General features: G+C 40.8%; 1 pseudogene; it reads left to right on the top strand.

The window, feature by feature from the left end:
* Nucleotides 1-3,953: 3,953 nt before the first annotated feature.
* LOC147888231 (uncharacterized) lies at nucleotides 3,954-5,403 on the top strand (annotated as a pseudogene).
* Nucleotides 5,404-5,891: the final 488 nt, after the last annotated feature.

Raw genomic sequence — 5,891 nt, forward strand, 5'->3', positions numbered from 1 at the left:
GCAGATTTAGACGTGAATTTAGATGCAAAACAAAGAATATAGAAAGTGAGATTTTGGTGCAGGCTGATAAATGTACATTACTACTTTCCAAACATTGCCCATGATTACCAAAGAACATAATTTTAATAAAGATATCAATGCTTTTTGGCAAACCCACATATACAAAAATTAAGTGAGGTGAGGAGAATGAGACAATATGTAAAATAGTTTTGCCAATATCAATGATGGGCTACGGTTCAATCTCATCCTCAATGAGATCAACCCTTGCCAAACTATCTACTTCAAAATCCAAACCAGTGTTGAGATCTACAAATACATTTAGCCCACTACTACTTGCGCTACTCATGTGCTCATCAAAATCAGCATCACCAATGGTGGGCTCGTCCTCATGGGTAATGGCCTCAATATCTTTATCTCCTATCTCATGATCATCCTCCTCTCTCGTATCACAGTCATCATCACCTCCATGGCCATGATCATCCTCCATACGCTCCATATTAGTAAATGTACTATACATCACTTTGAAACGTGGCGTAATAGGTATGACATGCCGCCACCTATTATTATCCACCATTGGTTGATAGACGACCTAATTTAAACACAAATACAATCATATTATTTTCCTTGCATCGAAGGTATCAAATATTTAAAAGTGTGTTTTTATATGTGTGTACAATACCTATTCACATTGTTGCATAGTACTAGTGTGTCCTTCTTACTTTGCCAAAACTTTGTGAAGTCAATGGTTACAAAGCCACTTGCATGGCATTTGATTGTTGCATTAGGGCCTCTTTCCACCACATCCTTAAACCACTTTACATCCAAAATATACACAAAGAAGCGTCGAAAGTCAAGCTTAATAATATCTTGGATTATGCCACAATAATCATCCATGGCTCCATTGGCTCCCTCAAAGCTAGCAACGAATCCACAATCTTGTGTGTTTCTCTTATCATCAATCTATTGTGTTCGAAAATGCTTGCCCTCACACCATATAGCATTGAACATAGTACACTACATACACCAAGACCCAATTAAATAAGCAATCTAAATTGTTGAAAGCTCCTAACTTATGCATAACATTCTATATACCAACCTTGCTCATGCATCCCTTAGCATAATTTCATTCTTCCATTGTGATATGCATCCCCTCGTCTCTCTCTGCTCTCTCCATTTTGTCAAGTAGCCAATCCACATGAATATCCTTTGGAAGTGCTCTTAGCTGTTGAGGGCATGGCACATGAGATCCGTGGTGTGTATGAAAGAGGGCCCTTTCTCCTTGTCTTCTTGCCTTTGCATCCTCGTATCTTATCACCCATCTTTCATCACATCACTATTAAGCATGCAATAAAGGTTGATATTATTAAGCAACTTCGTGTCTATTACTTTGCTCCGTCCTTTCCCTTGAGGCACAATAGAGGTCATCCTTAGGTCTTCATCATCTCTCCATAGTCGTGGGAGAGAGCTATCCAGATCAACAAGAAACTCAGAAATATATACAAGTGACTCTTGTACCAACCAACCCTCGGCCATGCTACCTTCGGGCCTTGCATTTTGTCTCACGAAACCTTCAAGGTCTTCATGAAGCGCTCGAGGAAGAAAAACCATCGTGCATGTACAGTACCGCATATAGCAATCTCATCCACCAAATGCACTATGAGATGTAGTTGGCTGATGAGAATAGAACGTGGAAATGTCTCCTCCACTAAACAAACCACCTCCACTAACATAACTCGAGCATTCTCAAGCATGGTGGGATCTATTTCCTTTGAGGTCACATACCTAGAAAGAAAAAAGTACACCATATTAGCAATATGAGCACCTAGCATGGAGCATTGATACGCTTCACATTTTGTATCCCGTAAAGTACCTCACAAGCTCGCCCATCTTGTAAATACAATCCTTCACGTCCTTCGATGCACTATGAGAAATGCTAGTAGGTAGTATGAATTGAACACACGAGGAATGGTTGATTAGTTGCTTCTAATTCACTCACAAATTTGGAAGGAAAAAGATATTATGCACATAAAATACTTACTTGGAGCATCTTGTGCCAATCATGAGATTTCAAGCCATGTAATTGCTTTACACCTCTTTTCTTGCTCTTTGTGAAGGCCCCCTTCAAACACCTCATGCATCCAATGGGAGTACAAATTGTAGTGATAGCTTGTTTCACCGGCACCATCTCTAGCTTTGATAACCTCCACGGTGCACGAGGTAAAAAGACACACCCATTTGGCCTCTCTTGTGGCCAAGCTTCACGCATCCTCCCTGTGGTGCATAGATCCTCCCTTATGCCTATGAAATCTTGTGTCCCATTCAAATGTTCCCAAATGGTAGATGCCACATTCTTGAAGATATGCATGGGATGAAGAAGGTGATTGATCTTGAGGTGGGACCAATATGGTAAACGATAAAAGACGGAGTATCTAAATAAAAGCTGGTGTTAGCGGGCAATCTTTATTTCCATTTAATATAGCACATAATAATTACAAACCCTTACCGGCTCATGCCAAGTGGTGGAGGAGTCATGGAACCATCCCAAATTCTCATCCAATCTCCTACAGTGAGTGACTGTGGGGGGACTTCATTCCAAGGGCCGACATATCTAGGATGATCAGGTGGAAGAAATTGATGGTGATTCTCATAGATGAGCTTATTCAATGCATCTGCCCGTGAGGCAACTAGTGAAGGACCACAAACAGGACATGCATGGTAACCCGATGTAGTGAGACCTAAACAATAGATGCAACTAAGAGTTCAAGGTGGGTTTAGGGTGCCACATTGATTGCCTACTCATAATTAAAAGTTCAATGCTTACCTGAACACTCGACATAACTTGGGAAGTCATGCATCTCGTCCACATCAAGACTGCTTTCTAGAGCTAAAGTCTCATGACGAGGGAGGATCATGCACCTCGATACCTCTCCAAAGTATCTCTAGCTCATCAATCAAAGGCCCCAAATAAACATCAGGATTTTTTACTTTATGTTTCCCTGGAATTAGAAGGGATAACATAACATGTCCTTTCTTAAGGGTGGAAGATTATAATTCACCAATATCACTGGCCATACACTATAAGAGGTGCTTTTGAGACCAAATGGGTTCACACCGTCCATACCCAATCCAAGTCTCAAGTTTCTAGGTTCTTCCTTGAAGCTTTGCCATGTGTCTTCAATATGCTTCCACGCAGGAGTGTCTACGGGAGTTCTCCACTGCCATCGGTTGATTGATGGGAGGAATGCCATAACATGAGCTCTGCAATGGATTTGCACTTGAACATATGTTGGATGCGAGGGATTATGGGAAAATGTAAAAATTAAAACATGTACATAGTACAAAGCATGCGGAGAGAGAAAGTTAGTTGGTCACATCATTCTTTAAAGAAGAAAACATAAGTAAGTTCATTTTTCATGCACATGAGCATCAAGCACAAATTGCTCGTGTAGATGTATATTGTAGATGGAATGTATATTGTCTGATGTCATCACTACAATGCATGCACGAGAGTGAGAATACAAGTAGAGATGACACAAATGCCGAATGAATGACAAAGTGCCGAGCTCTTGCATAGAGACGAACCTAATGTAATGACATAGATGGCCGAATAAATGACCAAGTGTCAAAATCCTACATAACTTAAACAAATTCTACATAACTCCCCACTGCCCAGAAATGACACACGCGGTCGACTAAATGACCAAGTGCCAAGTTCACTTCTACCTAGTAGTGCACACTTTTAAGAACGACACACAGAGTTGAATAAACGACTAAGTGCCGAAGGTGTTACGTCTCAACGACACACATGGTTGAAAAGACAACCAAGTGTCGAGGAGAGTAAGATACCTATGCGAATGACCCATCTTGCCAAATGAATGACAAAGGGTCGATAGTTAAGTACCATATATATGGCCTACTATTTTACTAGTTATAGTATTTTTGAATGACCTGATATGTCGAAAGTACGACATCAAGCCGAACATTTTTACATTAACTACCTAAACTAGTGAGATGACTCATTATGTCGAATTAATGACATAGAGCCAAATCAAAACTATGAAATTAATATTCAAAATAACATAATGATAAAAGTTTAAATTCTACCTGAAGGCTGAAGGCTGAAGGGAGATGAATGTGAGGGAGCCCGCCGTGGGCCCACCATATATATAATATATAGCCCACTGGGCTTTTTTATTATCCCGATAGGCCATGGCAGGCTTTTGAGTTTTTTTGCCAGGCCCGATGGGAAAAGCATATTTCTCAACCGGCCCTGGCGGGATTTTTCCAAATCCCGCCAGGGTTTTTGCAGGTTATCAGGTCACTGCACACCGGCTTGTTACCAAGCTCTTAATAACATGATGATGTGAAGTTGTTATTAACACATGTTACTAACATAAAAAGGACCTGTGATTACGTAACTACTTGAACCCTGTCAGGTAGGGATGATAGCATGGAATAGGACAATCTTTTTACTGCAGCATCAACACTAGTATTTGAAAGGTGCACATACTCTATTCTTCGTGCCTCCCTTGAGTTACTAAACTTGCAGACCATTTATGGATGGAGCAATGCAAGTTTGAATGCATTACTCAAGTAAGCTTTCTGTTTTGCAAACATGGTGAATTATGCTAATGGATCAATTACTAGAATACTTTTTCTCATTTGTGGTCTTCATGTGAGAAAAATTTACCAAACTCAAGAGATATGGCAAGGCAAGATGTGACATCCCTTGGAGGGTTGGATTGCAAGCGCATCCATGCATGTGTCAATGATTGCATTCTATTTTGTGGAGCACATAAGGAGGCTCGAGAGTGTCCTACTTGTGGCAAGGCAAGATATAGAGCAGATCTCAAAACTTTGGATGTGCCTCAAAAGGTTTTGTGACATTTTTCCATAATCCCTCACATCCAACATATGTTCAGATGCAAATCCATTGCAGAGCTCATGTCATGGCATTCCTCCCATCGATCAACTGATGGCAAGTGGAGATCTCCCGCAGACACTTCTATGTGGAAGCATATCAAAGACATGTGGCCAAGCTTCAAGGAAGAACCTAAGAACTTGAGACTTGAATTGGGTTTAGACAATGTGAACCCATTTGGTCTCAAAAGCACCTCTTATAGTGTATGGCCAGTGATATTGGTGAATTATAATCTTCCACCCTCTATTGCAATTAAGAAAGGACATGTTAATTTATCCCTTCTAATTCCAGGGAAACATAAAGTCAAAAATGTGGATGTTTATCTAGAGCCTTTGATTGATGAGCTGGAGATACTTTGGAGAGGTATCAAGGTGCATGACGTGAGCAGGCCTTCCTCGTCATGAGACTTCACATGCAAGGCAGTGTTGATGTGGATGATGCATGACTTCTCAGGCTATGGCGAGTGTTTAGGTAAGCATTGAGATTTTAATTATGAGTAGGCAATCAATGTGGCATTGGGAACCCACCTTGCTTATGCAATTGCATCTATTGTTTAGGTCTCACTACATCGAGTTGCCATGCATGTCCTATTTGTGGTCCTTCTCTAGTTGCTTCATGGTTAGAGGACTTGAATAAGGTAATCTATGAGAATCACCATCGATTTCTCCCACCTAATCATCCTAGATATGTTGCCCCTTGGAATGAAGGCCCCCCACAGTCACTCACTGCAGGAGATTGGAAGAAAATTTGGGACCTTTCCATGACTCCTCCTCCACATGGCACGAGTTGGTAATCACAACTATTGTGTGCTATGTTGAATGGAAATAAATATTGCACACTAACACCATCTTTTGTTTAGATACTCCATCTTTTATCGGCTACCATATTGGTCCCACCTCAAGATCAAACAATCACCCGCTTGATCCCATGCATATCTTCAAGACTGTGTGTCTACCATTTGGGAACATTT

This window comes from Dipteris shenzhenensis, chromosome 22 (assembly GCF_047967505.1).
Source record: "Dipteris shenzhenensis isolate YYH24624 ecotype China chromosome 22, Dip_SZ_1.0, whole genome shotgun sequence".
Classification (NCBI taxonomy): domain Eukaryota; kingdom Viridiplantae; phylum Streptophyta; class Polypodiopsida; order Gleicheniales; family Dipteridaceae; genus Dipteris; species Dipteris shenzhenensis.